This window comes from Oryzias latipes, chromosome 22, assembly GCF_053564925.1.
Source record: "Oryzias latipes strain Hd-rR chromosome 22, Olatipes_Hd-rR_3.1".
Lineage (NCBI taxonomy): Eukaryota > Metazoa > Chordata > Actinopteri > Beloniformes > Adrianichthyidae > Oryzias > Oryzias latipes.
Window position 1 is genome coordinate 7,991,804 of NC_136258.1, and position 15,344 is coordinate 8,007,147.

The following is a 15,344-nucleotide window of genomic DNA, read 5'->3' on the forward strand; positions in this document are numbered from 1 at the left end:
CAAAACACAATTTCCATAAAGAGTATGTATCTTACAGCACTGTATCAAGTCAAATGTATAAATTCAAAAATAGCAAAAGAAGCATAAAGATTTATTGCCTCAGATGTAATTAAATTAGGACTATTTATGTGCACGATAAAAAAAACAAGTTTTGCTTGATAAAGAGCCTAACCGAGGAGTCAGAGGTTTTGCATGCTTGTTTCTCCTGCTTTGACTCGATTTCACACATATGGGATTAGCAAGTAGATTTAGTATTGTGCTGTGTAAGCACGATCACCTCTACCCAAAGCTCGGTGCTCACTTCACCCTCAACCCCCATGGTGGGCACTTAGCATAAGGGGAGGTTTTGGCTCGGAGTCTTGACAATGGGATGGCTCACGTCCGACCACTAGGTAAAAAAATGTGCAAAGATTCAACCGCTCTTGGAGTCAGTTTACACTCTATCAGGCTCAATTGATGTTTCAAATCTCTGGTAAATCCAGTCCTAAAGAGGTAGCTGGGTTGCTTTCTCTCACAGCTGCGGGTCTGGGATGATGGTCTGCTCAAACGTGGGGCAAACAGATGGTGGGTAAGAGTCCAGGAGAGATGTCTTTGAGCGGGCGCCAAGAGCTGCCAACAAAAAGCTCTCCAAACCGAGGTCCTGGGAGGAAACAATGGGCCAAACATAGAGTGAGGTAGGCTCATTCACTCAGCAGCTGGCTGGGAACCAACAAACCAGCGCTGCAGTGACAGCGAGAGGGGGACCTCCCCATGACCAGGAGGAGGGGGATAAGCTGAGAGGCAAACGATAAGAATCACCAATGAGTGAAAGGTTTTGTTGTAACATCTGGTAGGTACCTTACTCCTTTGATCGTGTGAGGGAATTCACCTGTGTGAGGTGAATGCAAAAGCCACGCACGAATGGATTGGAATTTACTTTTTCTAGTCTCATCAGAAAATCGGATCGGTACCAGGATCAGCTTTTAATGTCTTTGGAATTCTGAGTCTGTGGTGGTCAATATCGACCCAGCCAATTATATGCAGGATATAGAGTGCATAGTGCTTATTCCTGCAGTAATTCATGCAGATTTAGGTAATTATTTCCTGTGGGCATTAAAAACTGCTTACAGTATGGATTACAAATGAAGATTTAAATTCTTCAGTGCCTGTGTTTGCAATTCACAAGCCTAACTGTAAAACATATCGACAGGCAGCAGCTAAAGGAGCCAGAATGTGTGCTAGACCGGACAGAGATTTGGGCTGTGCAGTAAGATGTGTAAGGACTGCCAGTCTTCCTGTCTCATTATGTGATGGCATTTGAACCGTCTGTCTGTCCCTGTTCCTCCCGTGGACAGAAAAGTCTGACTGAGTCATTTTAACATTGATAGCAGAGACCAACACAAAAAAAAATGTCAGCAAATTATGTCATAAATTTGATTTCTGAGTTTAGTTGGACTTCAGCATCACGATTCAAGTCAAACTATTGATTTTCAGCATTAAATAAATTCATGAAGGCCTGGGTTCAGCATGATGGGAATAAAAATATAACTTTTCTGTTCTTGAAGTCTGCACACAATGTAGTTTTTCAAAGTTCAGTCTTCTTAGAGTTAAGAACATTGAATCCAACTTGCGTGTGAATGGGCGACTTAGCGAGAGGTGTTTATATTTCTGGGCCTTGACAATGAAAAAAGGTCTTAATGATGACATTAATGACCTGGTCTGATCTGAACCTGAACCTGGGGTCCTCAAAGCGATCTCCAAAAAAGAACCTTTTTACTGGGCATGAAAGCAAAATGATTAACATTCAGTGTCTGTCCAATCAATTCAATCAATTCAATTCAATTGAATTTTATTTGTTTAGCCCAAATTCCCAACAACAGTCGTCTCGATGGGCTTCGTTTCGGTAATTGAAAAAGTCAAACATAAAATCAAAAGGATCATGAATACATAGAATTCAATAGGAAAATACTTAATGAACTAAAAATGAACTAACTAAACAGACTAAACTAAACTGCATTGTAAAAAAAGTCCGTAAAATTTACAGTACATTTTTGTAAAATACCAACACAATTTTACTGTAATTGAGAAAAAAACAAAATGGTGTATTTTTTACATGCATATGTAGTATTTAAAATAAGTAGATATCCTTGTTATTTTTACAATCAAAACATGTTAAATATGTAGATATTTCCTTGTAAAATATACGGGTCACAATAAAATAAACACAGTTGATTTGTCATTTAAAAAACAATATAATCTCCTGCCACCAACAGCATAAATATGTGAAAAATGCATTTGTCCTTTGTTAAGAAAACACATTGCTGTGTGTAAATGTTTTTCATTGCTGATGTATTTTTTGTTTTCGTGAGACCACACTTTTATAAGTATATTAGTAATTAGTTGTTAATTTATTTATTTTTTTCATTGTCTTTATAGACTAAAAATTTACCTATAACTCTGCACTTGGAAAAATGGAACCGGTGGAACAGGTCAGATAAAGGGCAAAAAGATCTTTATTGGTGAGAAAGGGCTGCCCTTCATCACCGGTTCTGTTCATAGTCTTTATGGACAGAATTTCCAGGCGTAGCCAGGGCTAGAAGGCGATCTAGTTCAGGGACCACAGGATTTCTTCTCTGCTCTTTGCAGATGATGTTGTCCTGTTGGGTTCATCAAGACAGGACCTTCAAGATGCATTGGAGTGGTTTGCAGCAGAGTGTGAAGCAGCTGGGATGAGGTTCTCAGACATAGTGGTGGTAAGCCTAAGACCACTTTACAGCTAAATCTGGGGCCATGGTTCTTGATCGGCGAAAGTTTGTCCTCTCTGGATGGGTGGAGTACTCCTGCCCCAGGTGGAGTAGTTTAAATATCTTGAGGTCTTGTTCACGAGTAAGGGAGGATTGGAGCGGGAGATCGAAAGGCAGACTGGAGTGGCATCCGCCGTTAGGCAGGCAGTATACTGATCTGTTGTTGTGAAGACTGAGCTAAGCCAAAAAGCAAAGCTCTTAATTTAACAGTCAATCTTCATTCCTACACTCATCTACATGATCCATGAGCTCTGGGACACGACCGAAAGAACAAGGTCCTGAATACAAGCAGCTGAAATGAGCTTCCTCGGCAGGGTGGCCGGGCGCTTCCTTAGAGATGGGGGGAGAAGGTTCGTCACCCAGAGATCTCGGAGTAGAGTCGCTGCTCCTCCACATCAAGAGGAGCCAGTTGAGGTGGCTCAGGCATCTGGTCTGGATACCTTCTAGACATCTTCCTATGGAGGTTTTCCAGGCATGGGCAGAGGCCCCAGGGAAGACCCAGAACAATCTGGAGAGACTATGTCTCTCAATTGGAATGGGATGCCATGTGGTCCCCCTCTACGAGCTGGAGGAAGTGGCTGGGGAGAGGGAAGTCTGAGCATCTTTGCTTAGACAGCTGCCTCTGCAACCCGGTCCCTGGTTGAGCAGAAGAAGATTGATGGATGGATGGGTGGGTGGATCAGAATTGGCCAAAAAAGTGCAAAATTCGAGTTAATCTTTAGTCATAAAGATGTGGATGTTAACTAGTTCTCATTAAACATGTTTACCTAAAATAAACACGTCCTGTCTGAATAACATGATTTTGCATTTTTATATAAAATTGGAAATTAATAAAAAGGACAAAAACAAACAAGCAAACAAAAATTCTATGTTGAAAAGAACTGTTTCTTTAATGTAGTGAAACATTAATTTGTCATTTTTGCTTATTTAAGTCCAAAAAGGTTTTTTTTTTTTTTTTTTTTTTTTTTTTTTTTTACAAATGGCAATTATTAATAGTTTCTTTATCTGTGCTCTAAATAACATTTGGCATTTTTCATTAAATGTAGAAATGAATGAAGAGAGTAAAAACAAACAATCAAACATACAAAAACAATTGTAATTTTCTAAAACAGTTTTTTTTATTTTAGTCAAATATTAATTTTTCACTTTTGCTTATTTTAATACAATATTTTTTTTGTTTTTTACACATGGGATCGATTAGTCGTTACCTTAACACAGGAATTACAATGCAACATTCCCTCCAGAAAACTGGGTTAGTCTTTAATTTCAAATTTTAGGCGCCTCACCTCCCCCTATCGCTGTGCAGCTTAGTCTGCTTCTGTTTGCTGATTGGACCAACAAGAGCGCACAGTCTGCCCTCCTCCTGCTGGAACTTTCCATACGTGACTGACAGCCACAACAGAAGAGACCTGCGTGCGGTAAGCTTTTCTATTCCTTCCAAACTCTGTTAAACGCTAATATTTTGATATTTTGCCGAGATTAATCTCATGTGTTTGTATTTTTAATGTTGTGGACTGACGCTACTTTCGCTAATAGATACCATGCTAACAGGTTTGTCATCGTTTACGTGCATTTCTGCTGCAGACCGTCGATGTGTTAGCTTAACATGCAGCCATGCTGTAATGTGGCGCTAATGTTTGTTTCATCCTCACAGACAGAAGCTTCATAGAAAACTCCACAGATATGTGGGATTTATGACACGTTATTCTTTTTAGCTGTGGGAAAAAATGTAATGATATTCTGTAGTATTTATGAGTTGTTGTTGTTTTGTGATAAAGGTGAAGTTCATTCATATGCATGTTATTAGTGCTGAGAAAAGTTATATTTTATATTGGGCTCTGAGTGTGTTGTCAAATCACTGAGATTTTATGGAAAAGTCTAAAATCTACATATTTTTATTTGACTGACTAAATTAAGATGTTTTTACTTGTTTTATTTTTTTACGTCTTAAAGCTTTTAGTTTTAAGGGGTTGTTAGCCAGGACACACCAAGAATTTATAGAAAATTCAGGAAGTTTGCACAGGGGAATGTTCTGACAATATGTCAATGTCTTTGTACATTTCTGCATAGTTTTTAATTAATTTTTTTCTCTCTTGTTTCTGTTTTTCAGGTGCAGCTATTGGGCCTTTCCTGAAGGACTATAGTTGGTAAATATGATTACATGTCAGTTTTGCAGTTGAACATTAGTAACATTACAGGGATTTGCATTGTATTGTAATGTTCACAGAAATTAACCTAATAGTGTTTTTTTTAAGTGTCATGGCCCAAACTGCAAGCGAACATTTACTACTTATGCTGCCTTTAGGGCCCATTGTTATCAGGTTTACAGTTTTTCCACACTAAAACTAATGCTTCTTGTGTTGGCATAGATTTAAAATGTGTTTTTGACCTGTGTGTCAATTTAAGAGCTTGTAATTTTAAAGACCTGGTAAGGGAGGGTTGCTTTGTATCATGTCCAGTGAGTGGTTTTAAAAACACATTTAATGTGATGTATTTACTACTTATATGTGCAGGAAAAATAGAATATTCACATAGGAAAATATGTATGTAGTGTTCAATAAAACAGTACTAAGCCTTCTGATGTCACCTATGCAGTGATCTGCTGCTGCCCGACTTGGATGAAAAGGAAGATGCAATGTTTTGCCATGTGGATGACGTGTGCCTTCCAGAAGAAGTACCGGTAAATACAGAGGACGTGAATTTGACTCTTAGTTGTTTTAGTATGCAGTAAGTAATCCATTTTATTTTTTTATACTGGCAGGTGCAAATAATTGATGATGGTAAAACAGATCTGTGACTCAATGATACTGTTTGCACGAAATTTAGCCTTTCACTAATTTCTCCTCAACCCTTTGTTTAAACTATAAGCCAAAACTAATATTAGTTTAGCAAAAACTGGTGAACAACATTGGAGCAATGCACCCGTACAGTTTTGATCCAAATGACAGCTGAGAGGAGAAAAATGAAGACCAACATGGATCTTTTTTGTCTGCAAGTGGATAATTCAGAATTTGAATGGAAGACTTTCACCCACTCATCGCTTTTTCAAAAACTGGGTTGTTATCTGCTCCTCATCCAACACAATTTGAATAAATAAATACTCAGAAGCCCAATTTTAATCTTAAACTATTTTATATATATTCTTCATCATGAGAAAAAGGCTACAAGAACCTGTTAAAAACACCCAAAAAGGGGGGGGTCTTGGAAGACCCACTGCATTGGAAAATCATGTTCTTGCTGCTTTGTGGTGCAGTTTAAAAACGTTTGTGTTTGTGACACAGCAACTGCGATGGGCGAGCTAAAGTCTCCCTGCTCTGATAAAATTGCATCTGGCTCAAAACTGTACAAATGGATTGCTCCAATATTGTTTCCACTTTTTTTTTTGCTATGTTAATGTTAGCTTGGGGTTTTGAGGAGCTGTAAGCTAGCGAGAGAGAGTCTAAACAAAAGTATTTGCTAACCCACCCAGAATCAGGTGTCCGGATCACTTGGTCTGGCCACAGGTGCATTAAATCAAGCCTTGGGTTTTTAAAATTACATAAACCTAACCTGTTTTTCTACTCTCTCATTTTTAGGGCATTCGTGCCTTTCTACAAGAAAGTTCATGCTAAGTCTGGATCGAAACCTTGTGCAGGCCAGCAATGCTTCCCACATTTCTCTGCTATGCATGATCCTCGCAAACTACTAGAGCTTCAACATCCACTATCCATCCACCGGAGCTGGCATCAACTTTGGAGTTTTTACAGAGGTTTGTCTTTTAACTTCAAGTTCTAATCTTACAGATTTTGATGGCTCTAGAACAGGGGTGCTCACAATTTGTCAGCATGCAAGCTATGTTTCACGCTACAAGCTCCAAAAGATCTATATATATAATTTGAAATGATCATTTCTGTGCTTAGAAGATAACATGATAAAAAGTTTCCAGCATTTTACAACTTGTTGATTCGTATCGTGATCCGCTCGGCTTCTGTGTGCGTTCTGTTCTAGTTTTTTGTCCTTTTTTGAGTGACTGACCTCAGGCCTGTCGAGACGAAATAACGGCTTCATCTACGGTTAGGAGTCTGACACTGAACCTTCACACCTCTCTGAAGACGAGGAAGAAAAACTCCACATCTCGCGCTCACTTTTTTACTTTTAAACTTTGAGACAAGCATATGCTATTGGTAGGATCAACCAGGCGTCCCCCAGGAGCTAGCCTGTATGGGAAGGCAGTGGGGGGGTCACTGTCACTTACTCAGGCTCTGTAATGGATGGGGGGGCTGGTGGTGAGAATTGGTGGCGACAGAGTGCTTGCCGTGCAGCCCAGCCAGGGCCCCGGTCCTTGGGTAGGGCTTGAGAAGCACATGCTTCTGGACGACGCTGCTGCCTAAGCGGCCTCGGATCCCTTGGGCGGGAACTGCGGACTTCCCAGCAGTCGCCATGACAGGACGGCTTGATCAAACGGGGCATCTCTGTCTCGCTTCTAATTAAGGATAAATAAACACTCCTGCGGTTCGTACTGAGCCTCTTACAGGACCTGTCACACAGCTGGGCCAATAGAGGCTCTCTCTCATGTCAGCCACAATTTGCTAGTCAATCACACATCTGGCACTCAGTGTAGTTGAACACGCATGTGCAGTGACATGTATCAGAGGATGTTTGACTGGCCATTGTTCACGTCAATCAAGTGACATCATGGTGAGGAGGATTATTCCCTGACGGCAATGTTTTAAAATGTAATATTTGTATTTTTTTGAGTATTTCGTTTTGATGTCCCACGGTTAATTGGATAACACGATTGACGTAATGAGCACCCCTCCTCTAGAATACTGGAACTGTTCACCCGCAAACTTAATATTTATTTAAAGTGAGCCCTTTCATCGAGTGTGTATTAGTAATGACTTGCACATTACTTTCTAACTCTGACTAGGGTTGGGCGATGTCCCCTAATTTGGCCGTTGACGATGTTTGCTGTCAACCATCGGGATGGACGATGACATCGTCGGGGGGGTATTTTTACATTTTTTGTTCTTATATAACTGCTATTCGTTATTTTGCTTTTTTCATTTTATTTCCCAACTAATGGTTAATCCGCGATGATCCAGTATAAACTGAGGGAAGTGACTTTAACAAAAAAAGTAACAAACAAAATAGAAAAGAAGTAGTCCGCTCCCGCACTTAACTAGCGAAGTGGACCGGCGGAGGGCGGATTTACAGCTTTATGTTTGATGGAAAGGGGGGGGGGGTACATGAGCGGTATGTGTGGGAGATTTAAGACTGCGATCCGTCCCGCAGCTCTAGGGGTACAAGCTATCAAACTCAGAACCGGGTCTAAACGTGTGTCTGAGCACAGCTCGGATCGTCAGCAGACACACAGCGGTTTGAGCTTCAAAGCAGAAATGTCGCTCAGTCCTTAGAAAACATTCAATCAATCACGTGGATTTGTGTTTCCAGTCGTGTCCCGACTAAATAAAGGCTGATGTTATTCTTACATGTTTACGTGCAGCCAGCAAGCAGCACCACCCAAAGCTAATGTTGTTAGCCCGTGTTAGCATACTGCTAATCCTGGCTCCGTTCAGAAAAAGCACTGACCACACGGATTAAAATTCAAATGATGAGCGAACAGGTGTTTCATAATAACCGTAACATTATTAAAAGCAGGTTTAGAAGATCATCTCGTATTTTACCGAGCTGACATGTCAATATATATAGCTGCTCGCCGCTGTTATCGTTTTGTATTGAATTGTTACCTTCAATAAAGTTTGGAAAAAAAGCCGCTCGGCGGAAGTTGTATCCTCTTCCGGTTTTCAAACTGCGCATGTGCGAATGATTTATTCCGACCGAAATTGTGACCTTAGTGAACGTTTTTATATTCTGAAAACATTTTTCTGGGCCCATGTACACGGTTGGATTCTAATCCGACCATTGATCCCATCAAGATATTTTGTACATGTAACCGCGGCTTATGATGTCGACGCGCAACGTGGCGGGGGCGTGGCATCACGATGGTGGTCTCTCCATCGGGATGTCAGTCACCCATCACGATGGACGATGATATCGTCCATCGGCACAACCCTAACTCTGACCCTTTATTTTCTCTCTTTCTGAAGATGCTTTTTCTCCATCAACCAAGAGAGAGACAGACCAGAGTGGACAAGAAGGGCAAATCTCATCTCATCTTGAACCCAAGAGTCTTAACCTTGATTCAGGAACGGTCAGATTTTGAGTGGAGAGGCATGTAAACACTGTTAGCAACATTGCAAGCATAGTTTTAAGGTTTCTTTGCTCTTTGTTAATCTCTTGCAAACAAGTGATTACATAGTTTTCTGTTTTATGTGCAATGTTTTTTAAAAATGTCTTATTATCTACAAATGATAAACATTTGCTGTGTTTAGAGGCGAAAGGTTGAGTAAAATAAATGAATGTAAAGACGTCTTTGTATTGAAGTGATTCTTCGGTTTGAATTTTGCTACACAGCAGATATTTTGAAACTGGGTTACATTTTCAGTACATTTTGTTTCTTTTTAGGTCTTAGCAAAGCAAATGAGCAAATGTTATAGACCTCAACAAAAAACTAAAACGTGCAAATATTTTTTATCAGGATTGTTGAGCAATGCTTTGAATTCATCAGTAAGATTAGGAAACACCTAAGTTCAAATTTCTAAATTACATTTTATATTCTCTATTTGTAAAAAGTATCTTGGTTTCAAAACAGTAATTAAACACAAGAGTATGTTGCTGTGATTGCATTTCTAAGAACAACATGAAAAAAAAAGAAAAATGTTGTTATTTTTACGAAAATAAATTGGCAGCAGTGGTTGCCAGAGTAAAAATGTAGAAAATACGGTAAAAATGTAAACAACTTTACAGAACATTGTATAAATTTAACGTCATAATCTTATAAATACAACAACATATCCTAGACTGTGAAACATCAGGTTGCTGTAGATAAGACATCATTTTATGTGAAATAAATGTTAATTGCTGTTATTTTTACCCAGCCAGAGAGGAGGTACACGGTCAGGTACAGGAGCACAGATAAGCCAACTGGAATCTGGAAGCACTCCCACTCCCCAGGAGGGTAGAGGGAAAGAGGGACAGGACATGAATCGCACTGCACCAAACAGACGGAACTAAATGATAAATAATAATCAAGAATAGAGAAGAGAAGGAGGGGAGAAGTAGATGAGAAAGGAGGACAGAACCCCAGTGCACCATAGTTACCCCATCTTCAACTTCTAGCAGCCTACTAACAACTTTATTGTTGGTATTAAGTTTAATTGAAACACATTAACATTAAGTTAAATAATCTGATTACTAGCTAGTCTGACAATAAGTCTGTCCAAAGAGGAATGTTTTCAGTCTAACTTTGAATGTAGAATCTGAGTCGGCCTCTCTTCCATGAGCTGGGAGCTTATTCCATAAAACAGGGGCTTGGTGGCTAAACGCTCTACCTCCAACTGTACTGTTACTAATTAAATCAGACAAAATGTCCCAAAATGAAATGGACAAAAACAAATTTGTTCAATTAACTTTAAGACGTTAAGGCTTGATGCTTGACTTTGGCTTACAAAAAGTGATTTGTATGAAGTTCTTTTAAAATATGATCAGAAGACGTGGATAAATACAGATGTAGAATTGGTGAGTCCTCAACTACAACAAGATGCAAAGGAGTTTCAGACCTTTGAATCAGCAGACCAAACCAAAGCACGGTTGACTGAAGGCATTTTCTGTCCTTTCTGTACAGAAAGAGATCTGTTTCCTCGCCAACATAGGCAGCATTTACAGGTACTTTCAAAAAGAGCCTAAGGGACGAAAGAAAAACTAGCGGGAGACATGCAGGATAAATTTAACTTAGTGCGTGTGGCCTGTGGCTGAACATGGCTCCTTCTTCCAAACAGAACGCACAGCTTTGACCCCACAAGTGTCAGCGACTCGTGTCGGGTCTCAAAGTTGCAGCATTATCATCCAGTTTGGCTTTTACAAGACAGCCTTGTAGTCAGACGTTTGAAACGGATTGAACTGGATAAATAAACGTCATAATAAATAGCAGTTTGTTACCCGTGAGATCCTGGCTGAATGGGTGTTAGTGTGTCGAGTCTGCACACTAACAGGGCTCCCTTGTGCTGGCGACACCCCCCGACTCTCAGCTGCCCTCACCCCGTTGTGACCCTGGGAGTCTGACACAGACGGAAAGTACCTGCTTGCAATCAAGCTGTGTGGAAGTTCAGGAGGAGAGGGATTCAGGAGCCGCTGACGGCACAAACCCAAACTTCAGAGCGGCTCAAAGGCTCTCCGGCATGCTGCAAACAACTCTTAAATCTGCATTTTCCTCCTTGCAAAAAAACTACTTTGCTCCAGAAAGGAAAACTTAAAGAGTTTCAAATGAATTCTTATTAAGAAAAAAGGTCCTGGAGAGAACTGTGGCTCTTCAAATAATTTTGAATCTTTGGAGATTTGCTGAATGATCAATTTATTATTTTTGCTGTTTATTATTGCAATAAATGTGATTATTTTGGTGTTAATTCACTTCCTGACATAACAGGAGAGGGAGTTTTTTTTTGATAATTAATACTTTTTGAGGAAAAGAAAACACATGTTTTCAGAACCCAACAAGAAGAATCAACTTGGAGTTCGATATGGAAAGAAAATCTTTATTTAAGCTTTTCTTAGAATTTTGGAATATTTCCGTTATTTGAAATAATTCAAAAGCTTCAGTAGAATTACAAAAAATGATGATAAAATTTGCAATATTTCACATCATTTACCCATTTTTACAGCGGTCAAGATTGGTTCAATCACTGTTGCAAACAAATGTAAAACTTGCATTAAGAGGTTCAGAATCGTGACCATCTTTATTCCTTCTCTCAAATACGTGTCCTCAGCTTTATGGACCAACTTTTACGTCTCGTGTAAGTCCACTGAGTCTTAATCAACCTGAAACCCTACGGTCAAAAATAACAATGGACTGGTATTAAGAAAAATATTATTCAAGTTCTGGTAAAGAGCAGCTCCACGGCTCTCATTCGGCATCAGTTTGCTGTTTTCATTGGAAAAAAGTTTGTTAGTTTTAGAGTTTGCTGTTGTTTTTCAGTTAAACATGGCCAGAGAGGCCTTGCTGTTATATTTAAAGGTTGCAAAGAGAAATGTTGCATTCTGTGTGTTACTCTGATAAATGCAGAAAAAAACCCAACATTAAACCGTATTCTTTATTTTCTGCTTTTATTTCATGACATGCCAAAAGCATATTGCATTTGGCCCAAGGACCAAGATCACATTTAGATTTTGGCCCGTAAACATTTTAACCCAAAATCTTTACCTTTAAATCTTTTATGTGAAGCTCTGTGACCTCCTGTGGGTCTGACAGGTACCCGGAATCTATGGGAGTCTGTTTTTTGCGGCTTACCTTCACTGACCTGTTAGAATTCAGCAGCTACATGAAGGACGGCGGGAAATTCTGACTTCAACTTCCAAACATTGATGCATAAAAGAATCACGATGAGACTTTTCTGTAGCTTCGTGTTAGGCTGAACTGACATCTTTAAATACGGAAGTAGGAAAACCTTTTTTCTTCAATGATTTGTGATCTTCACTGGTGTCCATGGATTACATGAAATCTTTCTATCCTTAACCACCTTTGTCATGGTAGGGAGAATGTCAATGTAAGGGTGGGGTCATCTAAGATAGCACGAGGGTGCTATTCATTCTATGCTATTTATTCATTTTTTTGGTTCCAGATCTCCATTAAAGAGAGGGGGGGGGGGGGTACGTTTAGCATCCAGGGATTGCAATTTTTGTGGTTTTGTACAAAATTTTGTTTTGTAACATTTTCAAACAATTTATTGCCAGTTTACAAATCTGATTGCTTTTTAGTCATGTTCAACATTTTGACACAAGACTTCTTCACATATTAAAGGGCCTATATCATACTTAATCCTTTCAGAGTAAACTATATCCATATATATGATCATGTATGACCTTTGGTTCACTAAAGAACGATTTTTTATGATCGGGATGCTCACTTTCCCGATCTCCAAGGCTCCGCATTTCACTTCTGTGGGTGCCGCCCATTTCATGACATCATCCTAGAGTATGACTCTGCAGCGTGTCTGAGTTTCTCCCATGAACAAAAAACATCATCCAAAGATGGATGGGCATACCATTCATTCGAAGGAAACCGTTTAGCCCAGGGGTGCTCACACTTTTTTGGCATATGAGCTACTTTTAAGTCGACAATGTCTTGAAGATCTACCTGTGTGCGTATATACAGTATATATATACAGTATATATATACTGTATATGTATATACATATATATTATATATTATTAGTAAATAGTATTTTACTATTTACTAACATTTTCCACTAGTAAATGTTTGTTAGTAAATGTTTGTTGTTAAATGTTTGTTTATTAGTTACATGTTTTTGTACATGGTTGTTTATTTACTGATAATTAAAAACTACATAGTAGAATTACACAAATATACTTTTGTATTGACAGATGAGGCGTTTTATTACAAATACAGAAGGCGCGACTATCATGTCATGCTCTGTTGTAAACCAATCACGGGGACCATGGCATTTTAAAGGCGCTGATGCGTACGAAGCGCATGCCACGGAAAACACAGTTTCCGTAATGAGCTTGTATTTATCGGGCGGGAACAGCAGAGCTGATAGCAGGAGGACACACGCGGGGCGGCTACAATAAACACTCCGGTTGTCCGGAGTGATCTTCTGCCGGGGACTTGACGCGCCGCGGGACAGAAAGCGACCTTTTTTTTTTTTTCTTTCTTTTTTTTTTTTTTTCTGATGACTGACAGAATTTGCGCTCAGTGAGTTTAAACACGCATGTGCAGTGACGTATGTTTCAAAGGATGTCCGATTGGCATTCTTGTTCCATATTCTCAATGAGGATTTTGATTGACTGGTGGATTTTTTAGAAGTAAATTTTTTTTGTTATTTATCTTTGCTGACCTGCGATCTACCCTCATGTCTTTGAAGATCGACCAGTCAATCGTGATCGACGTAATGAGCAGCCCTGATTTAGCCAATCACCGCTAGCTCCACAGAGAAAGTGTGTCTGTGTGTTAAGGCCCGTACACACCGGCACAAATATTCGCCGGCGTTTTTCCCCAGCGTTTTTCGCCACGTTTTTTGTGTTCACACCCAGGCGATTTTCGCTGACGATGAGCCGAGCGAACATGCAATTTCCTTCCCTGACATTAGGTGGCGCTTAATGTAAAACAGAAATACTCCTGTACACAAGGTGGCGCTGCGCGCAACTTTACGCTTCTTAAACTCGCTTTTCACTCAGAAGAAGAGAGCAAGTATTTACGCGCTTGTCAGAATCAAAAAAAGAAAACATGAATATTTCTAGCACCAGTAGCTCTAGCTCCAGTTCCAGGGATGAAGAAATTATTGTTCTGTTGAATGATGAAAGACGACGGAAAAGACATCGATTTTGGGTACATCCCATAGTTACGAGAAGAGAAGAACATGGGGAGTTTTATCGACTGGTATAAGAGCTGAAAATGTATCATGAGCGTTTTCGGGGATATTTTGGAATGTCTGTCAGTGAGTGCATCTTCCTCGTCTTATTTCTTCGCGGCAGTGTAGACGCTACTTGGCGTATATCTTCTTCGCCGTGACGTATGTGTGCTCAGCAAGACAGTTTGATGTTTGAGCGCCCCCAAGTTGTGTTTTACTGTAACTTCAGAAGCTCCAGACACATGTGCACAAGCGCCATTCTCATTGGTCGTATAGTTTTTGACGCGGTGCTTCAAACCAAAAAAACGAACCCAAGGCGTTTTTAAAAAAATGACGCTTTTACGCGTGGCGTTTTTCGCGTCTGTGTGCACACTCACATTGGTGCCCTTTGTTTAGTCACGAGGCGTCAAACCTCGGCGAATATCGCGCGCGAAATTCGTCCCGGTGTGTACCGGCCTTTAGTCTGGGGGGGGGCTTGCAGCAAAGATTCTTCCTGGAAGGGGGTGTTTCTCACTTTGTGAAGTCACAATGCGAGAACCCGCTCGTTTTAATGGATTTGGAGGGGCTGGTACTTAGAACGCAGGATTTTAGAGGAATACTCAGAGAGGAATGGATCAAAATACTTTAGGGTTCTTTTTGTGAGGAATTAACATTTTAATACACTTAAAAGCTAAAAAGGTTGATTTTGCATGATTTGGCCCCTTTAGGATCTCATTCTGAACTCTCAGGAACTCTTCCACTGTTACTTTTGCACACGTTTTTCTTTCTACATGTATGGAGTCGTCAGGTCTTCTCAGTGAGAAGGTGCAGGCCTCTTGGAGGCCAGATCATATCTTCTGCCCGTGCAGTGCCACGTCTGACTCCTGAAGCTCCTTCAGGACAAGCACAGTTTGCTGTAGACACAGATGCTGTCTCAGCGTTTCTTTGCTCTAAAGCTGAGCATTGACTTTTACCTGCTGGAGATGCTCTTTTTTTTGTATAAATAAAAAAGCAATGTAACTGATCTGGTAAAAGGGAAACTTTAACAAAAGTCCATGAATGAAACTGCGACTGGAACAGAGAGCGTTTAAGGTTCCAATCAGAGGACTGACTCAAA

General features: G+C 40.0%; 1 long non-coding RNA gene across 1 annotated transcript; it reads left to right on the top strand.

Moving 5' to 3' along the window:
- Nucleotides 1–2,529: 2,529 nt before the first annotated feature.
- On the top strand, nucleotides 2,530–9,193 carry LOC111946882 (uncharacterized). The gene is made up of 5 exons (XR_002872695.2): nucleotides 2,530–4,201; nucleotides 4,894–4,930; nucleotides 5,379–5,463; nucleotides 6,359–6,531; nucleotides 8,873–9,193. It is a non-coding gene; the product is annotated as an uncharacterized LOC111946882 (long non-coding RNA).
- The last annotated feature ends 6,151 nt before the right edge of the window (nucleotides 9,194–15,344 follow it).